At 45.5% G+C, this 17,257-nt stretch overlaps 1 protein-coding gene across 1 annotated transcript in view; it reads right to left on the bottom strand.

Moving 5' to 3' along the window:
• Rap1b (RAP1B, member of RAS oncogene family) overlaps positions 1 to 8,107 on the bottom strand; it is a 35,500-nt gene extending 27,393 nt beyond the window's left edge. Inside the window, exon 1 of the mRNA XM_028869630.2 lies at positions 7,987 to 8,107. The gene's annotated coding sequence lies outside the window, so the exon portion shown is untranslated. The remainder of the gene's footprint in view (positions 1 to 7,986) is intronic.
• Between the last annotated feature and the right edge of the window lie 9,150 nt (positions 8,108 to 17,257).

Raw genomic sequence — 17,257 nt, 5'->3', positions numbered from 1 at the left:
GCTGGCCCTATTAACCAATTGTTTTGAGGTCTGGCTTTCTATGACAGTATTGTAGAACAGGCAAGTGTGTTCCTTTGTAGTTGAAATAGACTGCAGGAGGTCACAGGTCAGGGCCTCTTTCTGTCTTGCTAGTTAGCAGTGAGCGGGCTACGCAGCAGGGACATCCTCTCTCCTTCCTCTCTGAGGTGACCGGTGCACAGCGCACCCACGGACCTACTGGGCTACCTTTCTGCCTGCTTTCACTGTCTGAAACTCACAGAGCTAGACCCAGGTTACTCTAAAAATAGAAAATTTTTACTGTTTAACAAGATTGCTACGATCGTTCCTAAGTAAACGGGGAAAAGGAACAGCATTTTAAAAAAGATAATATTGACATGCCAAGTAACTACCTAAATTTATGTGAGCCAAGGTGACGGGCTGCCTAGAGAAGACCACCAAGAACTCCATCTAACCCAATTTGTATTAGTAAGGATTCCGAAACAAGGCCACAGCACTCAAAACTTCTTACAGTATCTTGTGCTGGTCACTTTAAAAATCCTGGCTTATAGTCACACAAATTTTCAAGTAACAGCTCATTCCAGTATACACTTCTTAAAATGTTCCTCACTTTCACAGAAAGATGCTCCCCTCAGTACTCAGAGGCTATCAAGTATCAAGGGCCCAGTGCTGAGAAAAGCTTTCCAAAATCCTCATGTTTGCTTAAGAGCTATTTACAATCATTCAGAGATACTGTTACAATTTTCCTGAGGACAACAAGCAGCCTTGTTTTTAACAATATGTCAGGGGGCTGGAATTAGCAGTTAAGAGCACTGCTGCCCTTCCAGAGAACTGGGGTTCAATTCTCAGCACCCAGAGAGCGGCTCACAACTGATTTGTGATTGCAGTCCCAGGGGATCCAATGCCCTCTTCTGGCCTCCATGGGCACTGCACGCACATGGTGCACAGACATTTAGACACACATATAAAACAAATAAAATTTAAAAAGCTTAATATTCAACTCTGAGTTTGAATATTTATCAAGCATTCCTTTCTTTTCTTTTCGTGTTTGTGTTTTGAGACATGTGGTTTTTTTTTCCTCGGTGTAACTAACAGCTCTAGCTGTCCTGGAGCTTAACTCTTTCCTGCCTGCACTTGGGAGGCAGAGACAGGCGGATTTCTGTGAGTTCGAGACCAGCCTGGGCTACAGAGTGAGCTCCAGGAAAGGCGCAAAAGCTACACAGAGAAACCCTGTCTCGAAACAAACAAACAAAAAAAGGCATGAGCCACCAATGCCCAGGTTACCAGGCATTCTTTCAAGCCAAACTTTTCCTTTAAAATGTGAGTGGTTCAGGGAATAGAAGAGGAGGCTCAGCAGTTAAAAGCACTTGCTGCTCTTACAGAGGACCTATGTTCAATTCCCAACACCCAGGTGGCGGCTCACAACCAACCAGATACGACTCCAGTTACAGACGATTCGACTCCCTCTTCTGACCTCTGAGGGCATTGCACACACAAACATGCAGGCAAAACCCCCCAAAAGCAAAAGAAAATCTAAACAAAAGCGAATGGCTCAGCCTCTGAGCCTTGATTTTCTTGGAGACAATCACTATGCTTTAGTGGGAAGCCAACGTGTTTCAAGCATTCTCCTATTGTCTTATTAAAAAGACCTGTGCACAGGGAGAGAATCAATTCATTCCTAAAACCTCAAGACATTTAGTTGGAACTTTTTTCTTTCCTTTAAACAGAGTCAGGGCAGTGAAGAACACACCAGACTCTAATCCGATTCCTTCCAAGGTGTCACAAGCTGTGTGCACTTGCCACTGGTCTTGCACCATGGAAACAGATGTCAATATACACTAGAAAGGGCAAGGGACATCCTTGCATTGGTAATATAATAAATAGCTTTGTTCTCGCAGACTCCCCATACACATCTACAAGATCTGCAGGGTTCCTAGGATCACACTCTGATAATCGCTGAGCAAAACAATTCCTATGTAAAACTCCTCAAGTTTGGGGATGCACATGGCATCTCAGTCCTTTCAAAGCTGAAGGAGGAGGAGCCCGAGTGGGTAATACAGTAAGACCTTTTCTCCAAAGCAAAACAACAGCTCCAAAACAATTCACAAGCCACTGTTCGTTTATTCATGCCTTTTTATTTAAGATAATGCTAGAGAATAGGCACTCTATGTAAAGAACGAGTATTACATGAGTATGTCCTATGATTTGCAAAATGTCTACAAATGAGACTTGACTTAATCCTCAAGTGCATCATCTACTCGTCATCTTGCCCAGGGAAAGCCTCAGAGAGGAAAGGCCATGCTTCCCTAAGGCACCAGAGCAGTGCAGAGATTAGAGACACTCATGCTCTTACCCTCTCTAGTGTATTTTAAAACCGTAGAGCTGAACATTTGAAAACTCAGCCAATCTTAGCCATATAAATGTTGTGTAGTATCTCCAAATAAGAGAAATTCTGAGTGTGAAAACTAATAATAGTACACACATATCCTGTCCTGATCCCTTTTTATCTGTACAGTATAAAATTTAAGGTTTCCACAGATGTCAGAGTTGTATTACTGAGAAGTCAATTCATTACCTAAAAATCACAGACGGTTATATCTGTAACACATAATGTACTATTAGCACGCATGACCACCGTACCTTAAAACACAGGGTGATGAATTGTATGGAGTACACAGGCTATCTGCTGTCTCAAATTACTAATTGAATGAAAGTGGTTTGTACTTATAATATTCTTTTTTTTTTTTTTTTTAACTGAAACCTCTAGTTTCATTAACTTAGATTTACTACAGACTGCCTCTGAGGGGCTGGGGATGGAGCACTGTCGTCCTCTGTCTAACACACGGAAAGCCCTAGGTTTGAGTCCTCCACATTCAAACACCTATGATGACGGCTATGAAAAACACTCTAATGTGAGGATAAACTTCAGAAGACAGGCAATTGGAGCCCACCTGTAGCTCCCACTTCCTGCCTCTCCCCAAGTCCACCTGACACTCTACTAAGCAGACAGAACACTGCTTTCCTTTTTTTTTTTTCTGATCACACAAGGCAAAGAGGAAAACCACAGGAGGAAGACATAGCCCACCAGTGAGGCAATCAATTGCCTTTTCATTTTCAAAATAGTTATGGTTTAAGTAAAGGAAGACATGCGCAGAGACACAGTCTCCCGTAGCCCAGGCTGGACTGACACTTGCTGTGTAGCAAAGGCTGACAGAAGGATTGCCCTTCCTGTACTCCTCAAATGCTGGGATTACAGATACAGACCACCACACACAGGTGGGGGCAGGGGAGGGGGCAGATGACATTTTATAAACATCTAGTTGCTGAGATAAATTTTAGATCTTGTACTTCAAACTGCTTTCACTCTGCGCTGCTTGTAACAGGCGCCTGCCTCTTCCTCCAACATCTCCAATAGGCTTTATCAATCTGTATCCTCAACCCTTGGAACAGTTCCCCTAGCAAGTTACCTCCTCAAGTCACGATCTAGTTTAGACAGAATAGTTTCACTGCTATAAAGCAGCACAACTATAAAGATATGAAACAGTATTTAACAACCAGAAGCCTTAGGAACCAGTTCAATATGTAAAAACTCAAACTCGGGCTGTAGTTAGAGAATGATACTCTTAATCTAGAAATGAGTGTTTCTACTATTCAGGTATCTTGAATGTAACCAACTTTAATATTATCCCTCTGTATAATAAAAACAAGATGGAAATTTTGTAATTCCTGTTGCAAATATTTTTAGAGAATTTAAATGTAATTTTAAAACCTTATACCCCTAAAGTTTCATTTCTTTCTTTTAGAGTTTTAGGGCTCTCTGGAAATGTAATCAACTGCTGTGTACCCTCAATTTGAACATTAGGAGCAAGCACAGCAGTGTTTATGAAGTGTGGGGAAAATAAGTAACATTCTTTGTCTTCATGAATTTTAAAATTGTACTATTTTCAGGTGGCAAAAAATTCCTGATTAACTTTTTACAAAACAGAAACTCTATTGCTAAAGGGATTGATCTTCGAATCCAGTCAAGTAGGTTCAAACAAACGACAACAGATTATAAAGCAAGTCAAACTTTTACTCTAAATGGCTCAGTTCCTTCTAGTCTCTTTTTCTTAGTTATGTGTACCTGAGTATATGTGTGTGAATGCACCTGCATGTGGGCATCTGAGGAGGCCAGAAGGAAGGTGGCTAGAGCCCCCCACCCCCACAGGTGCTTGGGAATCGAATTCAGGTCCTCTGCAAAAGCAGCAAGCACTCTTAACCCCTGAGCCATCTCCAGCCCTTCATATTCTATTCTATGTAGCTACTGTTTTCACTGTATCCTTGAGATTTCTAAAGAACCAATTTCAAGACTTCAGTCCTCAACTGGTAATCAGAACCTTTCAACACTCCTGCAAAACATCTCCAAGTACTGAAAAGATTAGTTTTCAGTACAAGAGACACACAATGCTGCTTACACACACAGCACAATAAAAATTTTGTCTAGTGTTACAATGCATCAAGCCATCGCTTAAGAAATTGTTCTTGTTCAAGAGAGTTCAGTTTGGAAAGACAAAACAGTACAATCTTTGGCCTAATCTATGTGACTAAAGGGTCCACAAAAATGAGAAAAAACAAAAAACAAATATAGAAACAAAACAATACATACCCTTCACATAAGAACTAAACCAAACCCAAATACACAAAGTATATTTAGTTACAACTTTAAAAAGCCCTAGACAGTTGAAGTGTAATTATTTTTTTTCAGTGAGGGATTGGATCCAGCAACTTGGAAAAGAGAGGTGAACACTTACCACTGAGCCGCATCCCCAGTCAGAAAGATGAATTTTTATGGACTCTACAGTGACGATATGACATCATTGCTCTAGAGAAATAGTCTTTGACTACTTAAAGCATAAACACTAAATGAACATAATAGCAGTTCAAATCTAAATACTACAGATCGACATCTATCTACCCCTTAAAATTTATTTCCTGGGAACGACACATGTAAATCACTAAGATCTCCCTGACATTCAATAATAAAATGCCAAATATAAACTACACTTTGGGGGTGGGAGAGGTAAAATCAGCTAAGTTCTCTCAGATCTAATTTTACAGGTTAATTTCATTCAAGAACTATTTATCAAGTACCTTAACAAAAAGCAAAGAAAGCTGAACATGAGTCCAATCTTAGACTTTACACTTAAAACAGCATGTACAACCAGTTACATGTAATCAACTTCTGCATAGGCGTAAGTCTTCCAAAGATCTTCATAAAAGTAGATCAAGTTATTTATGTATTTACTTATACACAGGGTTTCATTAGTGCAGGCTAGTCTTTAATTTATGGCAATCTTCCTGCCTCAAATCTTAACTGCTGGGATTATAGTTGCAAAAATACCATGCTCGGCACCACTTTAAAACACACACGCACACACCAACAAACTGACAGCCCTTACAGGCTCTTTGGTGGGAGGACTCTCTCTCTTTCTATAGGTCAAAAGAAAATAGTGGAATCATTATAAATGAACAATGATAAAATGATGATCAATTTGTACAGAGTGAGACCAAAGAAAATACAAAAGTAATTCTTTTTGAAAAGTTACACTGTTCTCTTTGGATTTTCCATTAATCTCTAAATTTAAGCCCCAAACATCACTAGGGCCCAGGTAAAAATGCTAGGATTAAGACTACAACAGAATTCCTATCCTCATGGTGTCTTCATTTAATTCCACTTAACTTCCACCGAGAATCTATGTAAACAGCAACATGCTGGTCATCTGAGGCATACAAAAGAAACAGATCCCGTCCTTGGCCTTTACAACGGAGGGGACTAGATAAAGATACATGACAGTCACAGAAGTTCGGAAGTGATACAAGCCACGGAAAGGAAGAGGGATAAGTTGGACAGAAAAAGGGGAAAGACACAGCCATCCTTTCTGTGCTCCGGACCGTAGACTAAAAATTAAGCTGACTTAGCACTGGGCCCTTCAGCTGTTATTAAAACCCAAATAGCTACACGTTCTTCAGCAATTCACTTTGTGGCTTCCACAGATAAGGTTATTCAACTACTGTGAATGTCAACCAGAAAGTACAAGGGAATATAATGTACTATAGAGATTAAAAGTATGGATGAGCTCAAACAAGACTGTCATTAGGGATTCTGTGTCTTTAAGTAAAATTGTTTCCTCCCCAGAGTATTAACTTCTTCTAAACCCAAACCTGGGGATGACACTACCTACGTGATTATTCCACACCATTTAGCTAACCAAGGCACTCTACCTTGGAGAGGAGAGAGTAATTGGACTAGCAATCTTTGCAAGATGTCACTCACCACTGCAATGTCATATTTCTTCCTGTGGGTTCTTTTATGGATAGACCACTGCCTTACGAGTCAGCAGACTCAGGTAACTGGTTATCTTATCTATTGTAGGCCTCAGTTTCCTCCTCCATAAAATGACAGGGTGGGACCAGATGATTTAAACAGTCCCTTTCCGGCCCTTAAAAAGTCCCATGACTCTATTAGGACTTAATACATAGATTCCAAGTTAGCTTTTAAGAATGATGAGCTTTAAATGAAGAGAATTTCCCCATTCAATTAAGTTACTTCTTGCTAAGATAAATTCCTGGTAGGCAAGTCTCAACAACGTTCTAATTATACAAAAGAAAACTGCAAAAAAAAAAAAAATGAATTTACAAGTTAGAAGCACTCGGTATATGTTAATACACACTGTCAGCAAAGCAAACATTCAAACGAGGCTCAATTAATTTAAAAATATTAAAAGTCCAGCCTTCGCTGTAATGTCAACTTTTAACTCCGTAAAAATGTGATTTCCTATTCCTGTCATGTCAGGAGTCAGAGGGCCAAAAATGTCTTTCTAAAGTACTGGAGGGTGAGAGGAGGCAAGCGAAAAGGAAAGTAAGCCCATCCGCTCAAACTCTGAGGGGAAGATCTTTCTCCCTAAAGGCATCTTCCCCCTCCACCCCAAGGAAAATCCGGAGGGCTCAGTTCCCTCGGAGCAGTTTCAAAGAAAATTCATGGCGCTGATAAGTCAGTTTCAGAATCAGACATATTGAGAGGGTGGGGGGGAAAAAAAGGAGAAGAGGACAAACTTCCTAGATTTTTTTCTCTCTCTGCAAGAGAAAAAGGAGATTTCCTCTTGCTGACGAAGGGAAAGGCCCCTTTAACATTTTTTTTTTCTCTCTCTCTCTCCTCTTTCTGCACGGTTGGCGGCGGCCAGACTAGGTGGGGCTCGCTCCGTTTGCCTTCTTCCTCCGGCCACTTCCCGCAACAAACGAAGCCAGCCAGTCCCGATCCGGGCAAACTTTTTCCCCCCCGTCAGGCTCGATCCGGCGGGGCGCCGGGGGAGTGGTCCCTCTCCCCCCCGACCCCGCTCAAGGCTCCTCCGCCGCCGGGCCCCCGGGAGCTGGGAGCAAACCCCCGGGGTGTCCCGCAAAGGACAACTTTTCTGGTTTCCGTTCTAACTTCCCACCCACCCCGCGGCGGCGGGGCCAGCGGGGGTGAGCGGGGCCGCGGCGGGGCAGGGCTGCGGGGCCGCGGGCGGACGGAGGAGCGGGCGAGCGCGGGTGGGGGTTCCTCGGGCGCTCACTTCCTCCGCCATATTTCAGACATTTGACCCCTTCCGCAAAAGCGCGCCGCCCGCTCCCCGCCGCGGCTTGGAGCTTCCTCCCCGGGCCGCTCCGAGGCGGCGCGCCCGCGGAACCGAGGGGGACGCGGTGGGGTGGGGTGGCGGCGGCGGCGGCGGTGGCGGGGACCCCCGCAGCCACCTGCCGCGCGCCCGGGCCACCATCGCCGCCGTGGGAGCTCCCCCCGGCTCGCACACACACACGCACGCACACACACACACCGCCCGGCTCCCCCGCCCGGCCCCGCGCCGCACCCCACCGCTCCCCTCCAAGCCGGCGCCCGTCCTCCCCCGCCCCTGCCCCCGCCAGCCTCGCCAGCCACGCACGCGCCCGCCCGCCCGCCCGCCCCGCTCCTCCGCCAACCTCTCGCGCTGTCACCGGGTCCCCGCCGTCGCCGCCGTCGCCCCGCGTTCCCTTCGGGTCGCTTGCTCCCGGCGCCACGGCGGTCTCTGCCGCCGCCACCGCCGCCGCCGCCTCCGCCTCCGCCGCTGCCGCTGCCGCTGCCGCCGCCGCCGCCGCTCAGGCTGCTTTCCACGCCTGACTCTGGGCGAGGTTTGGCGGTGTCGCCTTGACGTCAGGCGTTCAGCCTCGCTCTCGCTTCCGCCCGCGGGCGGGGCGCGCAAGGAGGCGCAGCCCGGGAAGGGGGCGGGGCAGAGGGCGGGGCCTGGCCGGAGGGGGGCGGGGCCTCGCCCTCGCCTGAGGCCTCGCCCGGCCTCTGGCCTGCCGGGCTGAGCTGGAACCGTGGTCCTTCCCCATCCCCGGTTCACTGTCTGCGTCCCCGGGGTGCTCCGATCCGCTTCGCCTCCGCCCGCCTGCTGGCTGTCCGACAGAATCGGGAGTCGGTCCCCAGCGGAGCGTCTTCCCCTCTCGGCCCCAGCGGATAACGGGGAGCTCGGGGCTTAGAAACCCTCTGAAAGCCTCCTTCGCGGGGCCTCCCTCCCAAGTGCACACTGGAATTCAGTCGCCAACGCCCCCCGCCCCCCAGACCGTCGGTGTTCGCGTGGTCCTTTGTGCTGCGGGGAAGTAGCTGGAGAAGTAACGGAGAGAAGCGGTCCCCACTCTCAGAGCGCAGTGGGAGACCCTGGCGAGGGCAGCTTCTCATTTTTCTATTGGCCTTGCTTTGGGGTTTGATGAGTATTTCAGCCTGCCGTGTGTGTCTTAACCTGGGCGAGCCGTCCAGATTACCCTGCCAGACGCGGTTCACAAATGGATGGTTCCCAAGCATGCTTAGACCCTGTACCTAAATGAACACTGTTTATGAGAATTAAGAGGCGTGGTTCATGGCAGTGCACTCCTGGGACAGTATAGATTACTCATAGGTGTGAAGTCTATAATGTGACTCCTCCGGAAAGCACTGTCCAGAAATGTCCTGTTCCAAAGAGCACAAGAATTCACATAGACTTAGATCATGAGAATATTTTCACACCACCACCTTTAATATTAGAACCAGCCCTATCGGAAGCTTTGTTTTGGAGAGTTTGTTTCTCTTCTTTGTTTTCCCCTCATTTTGTAGTTCTGGCTGGCCTGAACTTGCTATGTAGACCATGTTGGCTTTGAACTCATGGAGATACAGCTGCCTCTACCTCTGGAGCGCTGGGATGAAAGGCACGAGCCACCGAGGCCAGCTACTGAAAAGGTTTTGATGGGCAAAAAAGACTTAGAGAGGAAAACACGGAGGATAGTAGGCAATTTAGCTGGGCACTGTACAAATCATTCTGGAAATTTATGAACTCCGGAAGAGAAGTGGAGAGCGTAATTTCACTCTTTTAAGAAGTGACAGCTAAATTAATCTGGGTTAAGTGAGTGGGCATGAATGAGTTGTAACTGGGCCTCAGGACACAGGTCCGTGAGAGCTTCACTTTTCTGCAGACTGAGCAGGAGGAGGTTCATTGCAATTTCTAGGGTGGCTGAGGCCACAGAGTAAGTTAAAACCAACCTAGAGAGCTTTGTGAGCCTCTCAAAATAAAAAGTAAAGGAAATAAAAAAAAAAAGGTAGGGCTATAGCTCAATGGTCCAGGGCTTGCCCAGCATGTGTGTGAGTGTAGTAAGTCAGCCCTTTAGTACAACAAAAAGGAGAAACATTATAATTAACGTGTGTGTGTGTGTGTGTGTGTGTGTGTGTGTGTGTGTGTGCTTATGCACACCTGTGTGGGCACAGAGAAGCCACAGTTCAACACCAGTTGAACTTTTATCACGTTCCATTTTATTTTTGTGAGACAGGATCTCTCACTGAACCTCAATTAGGCTCCAGTGACTGGCCAAGAAGCTCCCAGGATCCTCCTGGCTCCATCCCCCCAGTGCTGGGATTACAGGCATGGGCCACCGCTCTGGATTCTTCTGTGACTGCAGGGGACGGAGCTGAGGTTCTCATGCCCACGTAGCGGTGGGTGTTTCCTAGGTGTTCTACCGTGTATATTACTTAAGTAAGCATGGCACCTATTTCAATAATTGTTATTTTCTCAGAACATTTTTTTAATGGAAGTTTCAAAGGCAAATTTCAGAGCAGTCGATTGGAATTGTCATCAATTATGAATGCATAAATTGCAAATTCGATTTTGCTATCTTATCAATTATTGAATGAAAATTCGACAAGTCTGAAAGCCTGAAATTTTGAGCAAGAGTACTGAATAAACTTTTTTTTTTTTTTGCTTTGTTTTTAACTCTTTGATATTTGGCCTTTTTTTTCCCCCCTTTTTATTCAGAAAGCGAGTTGGAGTACAGTTTGTAGAATTGCTTATTTTAAAGTACTTCTATCGTCTCACTTGGCTGATCATCAGTGCATCTTGGTTGACACTGGGATTGGTGTGTAGAGAACGGCAGAGCTCTGTATCTTGTCGCCCTGGATTCACTTTTGAATTTGAACCCCTTGCCCTATTTTCCTGCCAGACCAGGATGTCTTCCGCTGGCAACTCCACTAACCCCGCGTGCAAACTGAGCTCATTACCATTGTCACCAAACCAGTTTGGTCCCCTTTTCCTGGGCTGATTGGGCCACCATCTTCCAGCCTGTCACCCTTCCCTGCCTTCTCTTGAATAATAATCCATCAGCTGGCGCATCTGTTAGCAGCAGTTGGACAAGATCGTCCAGGCTCCCCTGGTCCGTCTCAACTAAGCCCACGCTTGTTGATGTTGACACAACTTGGCTCCCATGGACATGGACGGATGTTTGCAGCCTAGTAGCTTCCAGCAGCCTAGTAGCTTCCAGCGGCCTACTGTGACCCATTTTACACATTGTTGCCAGATAAATTATCTTAAAGCAGACTCAGTAAGTCCCTCCCTTCCTGAAGAAGCCTTCAATCCCTCTCCTCTGCAAACAACAAAGTTATGTCACACTTTCCCTTTTCACTTAAAACTTCTCATGGACTTTCCATCTTGTTCAGATGGGTTACTTTCCTGCCCTTCCTCTGAGTAGAGGTGATTTCCAGTGTTTGGAATGCCCCTGCCCTTCCCATCTCATTTCTCAAGGCCCATCTATTTTCTCTCAGAAATAATTCCCCCCACCCTGCTGTGTCAACCTAATGGTGTGTTTCTTTCTCTTTTGAATCCCACAATGCAGTACTGCTTTCCTTCTGTCAGCTGTGACTTTCCCTCTAAACGGGGTTTGCACACTTTTTCTGCCAAGGACCAGGTAGTGAACATCTTAAGTCTTTGGCACAGAGGGTCTGTGTTGTAGCTGCTGAAGTGAGCAGCTACTCATTTCTGCAACAATAACACAAAAGTAGCCATAAGTAATGCAAAGGGGGCCAGCAAGATGACTCACTACTTACTTACAAGTGTTTGTGGTCAAACTTGATAACCCAGGCCCCGAATGGTAGAAGAAGGAGAGAACTGATTCCTACAATTGACCCTTTGACCTCCGCACTCACAGCACAACACACACACACACACACACACACACACACACACACACACACGTTAATGTAAAAGGAACTACAAAGAATGGATGTAATTGTACTTCCATACAACTTTACTCATGGATAGGGGCTGGAGAGATGGTTCAGCCTTTAAAAGAGATTTTTTTTTTTTTTGCTCTTGTAGAGGACCCAGGTTCAATTCCCAGCATCCACCTGGTGGCTCACATCCATCTCTAACTCCAGTTCCAGGTCGGAAGCCCCTCCTCTCACTTCCACAGACAACAGGCAAGCATGTAGTGCACATATGTACATTCAGGCAAGACATTCATACACATAAACTAAATAAAAAAAACCAGCAACAACAGAAAAAACAAACAAACAAACAAAACCCAAAACTTTACTCATTGACTTTAGAATGTGCCTTTCATGTAATTTTTATCTGTCACAGGGTTTCTCGACAGAGGGTTTCTCTGTGTAGCTCTGCCTTTCCTGGAACTCACTCTGTAGACCAGGCTGGCCTCGAACTCACAGAGACCCGCCCGTCTCTGCCTCCCAAGCGCTGGGATTAAAGGCGTGCGCCACCACCGCTAGTCTGTTATGTTGCTTTTTAACACTGCTGAGCTCTGTGCTGAGCCAAAGTCATGGACATGACACTCCCATAAGTAGCCCTTGTTCTTAAAAGGGGCCCAGGGCTGCTTGAATGTGGTCATCCTACCATGTTGACATTTAAAAGTTTCTATTTATTTATTCATTGATTTCCATATTCATTTTTCATTTTGTACTGACTCAAAAGTTATGGAGCCGATCCTGCGTGTGACAGTCAAATATAACATCTAGACCAGGATGCATAAATTTCTTACTTTGTCACTGTCGGCACTGGCGTGATGCTAACCACAGAACGGGGCTTTCAAGATACATTTGCTGGCACATCCTGTTTCTAAAATAGCGTGGAACGGGAGCAGACGCGAGAGTCGGTTCAGCGCCACGGTTTTTGTGAGCGGAGTGGTCCTGGGTAAATTCTGTAACCATGAGGCGACTTTTCTCTTCTACCAGGTGACCGAGGGATGACAGCATCCACCCTACAGAGATTAGGGGTAGAAAGTAGCCAGGCCTCATCGCCTCCCCCCCGCCCCCAAGCAGAAGCTTAAAGCTAGTTTTTCCTCTTTCTGGAAGAGTAAATTATCAGAGACCGCCATTGCTGAGTTGAACCTGACACACTACTTCTAATGTTCTATGCTTTTTGCTTCCTTAAAATTTTACGTTAACATCTATACTTACTTTAGTATAGATGTTACTTTCATCTCAAAGCACAGGAAAGTATAAGAGAATAGATTATTATTATTATTCTTATTCTTATTATTATTATTGACAAGGTCTTGCTATGTAGCTCAGGCTGGCCTTGAACTCACAGTATCCCTACTAGCTTTAGCCTCCCAAGTGCTGGGATGACAGACATGTGTCACCACACCTGGCTCATTTAAATAGGTTTAAAAATAAGAGCTTTCAGCTAAATGTGGTCCACGCCAGAGCTCCAGGCTGAGGCAGAAGGATATTAAATTCTGGAGCTATATAGCAAGATCCTGACTCTAAAAAAGGGAAAGAACACGAAAGCCCTAAATGTATTATTTTTCTTATCAGTTAACGATTATCAGCCTAAACAAGGCTCATTCTGTGTAGCTTCCAGCCAAGCCTGTCAGGAGCATTAACCTGTATTATTATGTTATTTCATTCACAAGTGGAAGTACTGAAAAGTGAGCCTTGAAAGGCAATGTGTTGTTAGCTGTTCTTTTAGTGTGTGTGTATGCATGTCAATATGAGTATATATATATGTGTATATACACACACACATGCACATACATATATGGTTCTGCACCTTTGCAACTACCTTCCACGGTAGGAGTTGGAGGTTGAGAAGGTTAAGACCACTTATTGGGTGCAAAAGTGAAAAAAAAAAAAATCGTGTCTTAAGTTCCCAGTTAGTTTCCCACAATGTTCTTGGTCAAAGATTGCATTCCAAAGTCTACATGGCTATTTTATAAAGTCTGTCGTAATCAAGTAATTAGCCAGGAGACCAGGTAAGGACATCGGAGGCTCTGCCACTGTGGGGAAACATCTCAGAACTTGCAGTCTCCTAGGATACTTTGTGTACCTCTAAGATTTCTGTTTGGGGGAACCCTGTACTCATAGGAAGAAAAATGAAGCTTGGCACGTTCCCCTCTGTGTAACAACTGTAATAACTGCTTATCCGTCTGCAGTTATATTTCAGATTGTGTCTGACCTCCCCTGCAGCAGTTGTGGGTTTGACCAACAAACCTGCCTAGACTGCATTAAATAAATCTAACGGTTCCATAATCTTGTCATTGCTAATGTCTATGATATAAAGCACAGATTACACCTAAAATTTCCTCTGCTCGAGCCTTAGCTGAGAAAAGCCATAAAAATGAAAATGACATTCTGAGAGCCATCAGAAAACCACTGCAGAAACCGACTTCATGAAATACACTCTGTCATGAAAATTTCATAAGCAATTTAAAGAGCCGGGCATGTAGCTCCGAGGAAAAACCGTTTGCATCCCATGTGTGAGGAGGCCCCGTGTTCCGGCCTCGGAACACCGGGGTGGCTGGGTGAGGGTGGGGGGTTGGGGGGGAGCAGTTTAAATTTAGAGAACCTTCGAAAGCCATATGTAAGCCCCAGCAGACTCTAGGCTGTCCCCGACTCAAACAGTTAATACGCAAACGGTGCTTGAGAGTCAGACGAGTCCTGGAACTTTATCATCAGGCTAGTAATTACTTCCTAGTCCCCATTTTCTCCAAGTCCTGTAGATAGGTTTTAATGGGCCCATCATACAGACAAGAAACCAAAACTTAATCATCCAAAGCCATATAGAAATATGTGGCGGAGTCGAAATCTGTATTCTAGTTTATCGGCTGCTTTCTGGCATCTGGCAGCCCTGTGTGTTCCTTTATGAATACCGTTTGTCAGCCAGAGGGGGGCGGGAAAAATCTCTCATGTCTATTTGATACTCGCCTGCTTTTCTAAATCTTGCTTCTTCTTCAAGGCACAGTGGTCTCTGAATTTCTTTAATTACGACTACGCTGCTCATTCGGTGCTTACTATTCATTGCCTGCCCCAAGGTGCTTCTATGTCCCCTCCGTACTGCGTTCCTTGAGAACTGAGTCCAAATCTCACGCTTGTGTATGTGCCGTATTGCTGGGGCCATAAATAAGAAGTTAATGCCACTTTATAAGGGTTGCCAATCCTGGTTATAGGCTCTAAAGTAGTCATGGTGGGCCTGTGACCTGTGGCGCTTACTTAACTGTGTTTCTTTTCTTTAATTATTAAGCTTTAAGATATAGGGCTTTAACGCAGTATTTAAAATAGAGGGTCAGGTATAAATTGGAAGTATGGGATAGCCCCGTGGTAGAGGGCAGGCCTGCCATTTGTGAGGTCCTGGGATTGTTCCAGCACCGCAATAAGTAAATGAAGAAATAAATTGAACAAAGGAAGGAAGTAGTATAGAGTAGTGGCTGGGTGGGCGGCCTTTGCAGTTATTGTACATGCTGGCGTACAGACTCCTCTCGTCTCGAGGAACTTACTTGTCGTTCTTTCTTTCTAATGTAAGTCACAGCAATCGAAGCTGTGTTCCAGGGTGCGATGGGACTGACTAATGCCAAGCAGGCAGTACCCACGGCAGAAGGGGTCCACTGCAGCTGCTGGCGGCCATCATGTGAAAGTTCTCAGTAAATGTGGCTTCCTGCCCCCTCCTCTGGTACAATATTCACTTTGTGTGAACTGTAGGAGTTCAAAAAATGCTGGTTAACACATTCCTTTTCATTTGTTTTTTTGACAGTCTTCAGTTAAGGATCGCTTGTATTATATAGCGTGTGTGTGTGTGTGTGTGTGTGTGTGTGTGTGTGTGTGTGTGTGGTGTATATGGGCAACTGTGAGTGTGGCTGCACAAACACGTGTGTATATGTGTGCGTAGAGGTCATAGGTCAAACTGGATGTCTTCCTCAAATCTTCATTTGGAGGCAGGATCTCCCCGAGCCTGAAGCTTCACTGATTTGCCTAGATTGGCCAGCTAGCCAGCTCCAGGGATCCTTTTCTCCCTGCTTCCATGTGCTTGGATTGCAGGCACATCGCTGTACCCTGCTTTTATGTGGGTGCTGGGGGTGCAGACTTAGCTGGCCTGGACCTAGAGATACTCACGCGTAGGTGCTGAGACGAGAGGTGTGCACATCATCAATGGCTTCTGTGGTTTTATTTTTGTAGGTAGTCTGTGACTGGGGATTATGTGGTCATTGGAAACAGTATTTGATATTTAGAGTGTGTGTTCAATAATGGGACTTGTTTGTCTGAGACAGGGTCTCACAAAATAGCTTTGGCTGGCCTTGAGCTCCACATCAGGCTGGCCTTGAACTCACAGAGCTCTGCCTTTCTCTCTGCCTCCTTCGTGCTGGATTAAAGGCATGAACTCATACCTGACTCAATGTGACTCTTCAAGGAAACTCAAAAGTGAGGCCTGTTTTAATCCACAGATACTGAAAGCACAGTGTTAAGAGTCCCCTCAGTCATGACTGTTCAGCATTTCTATTACTGATCTCTTGGTTTTTCCCGGTGCATCCTTCTCCTGCTCCTCCTTCCGTTAGCTACCCTGCCTCAGTCTCGCTTTGGGTTACACCTCCCTCAAGGCTTGTTCCCGGGCCCTTTCCTTGACTACTTTTTTTCTGGGCAGTTTTGCAATTCCACCCTGACTTTCTACGCTACCTCACTACCTCGATGCGATGACTCACCTCCCCATGAAGCAGCGCCAGCTGCCTCCTGGAAAGCCAACCCTGGCTGACCTCTTCCTCCAGGAATCCTCCCACCACTCAATGGCATCAGCTCCCAAAACAGAAATCCGACACTTCCTTCTACCCTCGTTCCCATATCAACTTCGTCAAATTCTGATTGATTCTACCTCTGAGCTCTCTCACATCAGACCCCTCGTTTCCCTTCCCGGGGATGACTTAGTTTATTGATATGTTCCCCCTTTTGTCTCCCTTTCCATCCACTCGCTGGCTGTAATGATTTGATTTTCTTGTATTTGTCTGTATGCGGCACATGCACAGATATATGTGTACGTGTGTGTACAGGCACGTGTGCATGAGTGTGGAGTTCAGAAGTCAACATCAGGTATCCTCTTCTGTTACCCTCCATCTTTATTTCTTATTGAGACAAGATTTCCCGATGGGCAGTGGTGGCCATGCCCTTAATCCCAGCACTTGGGAGGCAGAGCCAGGCGGATCTCTGTGAGTTCGAGGCCAGACTGGTCTACAGAGCGAGCTCCTGGACAGGCACCAAAACTACACAGAGAAATCCTGTCTCGAAAAACACCAAAAAAAAAAAAAAACAAAAAAAAACCACAAAAAAACAGACAAACAAACAAAACACAAACAAACAAACAAACAAACAAAAATATTTCCTCACTGACGCTGGAGCTCACTGACTGGTTGGACTAGGGGACAATAATCCTCCTGCCTCCCTAAACTCTGGAGTTACAGTATGCATGGCCACACTATGCATTTTATTCTACTGCCGGAGGTCTGAACTCAGGTCTCAGGCAACTACTTGGTCCACTGAGCCATCTTTCTAGACTCCTCTCGTTAAAGTTCTAAAACTAACTTTTATTATAGAAATCTGCAAACACACAGAAAAGACTGATGAACCTGTATGTTGTCATCGGTCCATTTCGACATTTAATCTCATTTTGTTAATCTCAGAGGAAAGAGCATTCAAGGC

Source organism: Peromyscus leucopus, chromosome 18, assembly GCF_004664715.2.
Source record: "Peromyscus leucopus breed LL Stock chromosome 18, UCI_PerLeu_2.1, whole genome shotgun sequence".
NCBI classification, from domain to species: domain Eukaryota; kingdom Metazoa; phylum Chordata; class Mammalia; order Rodentia; family Cricetidae; genus Peromyscus; species Peromyscus leucopus.
Note: the sequence above shows the minus strand (reverse complement) of the source record. Positions and strands in the feature narration are given on the sequence as shown.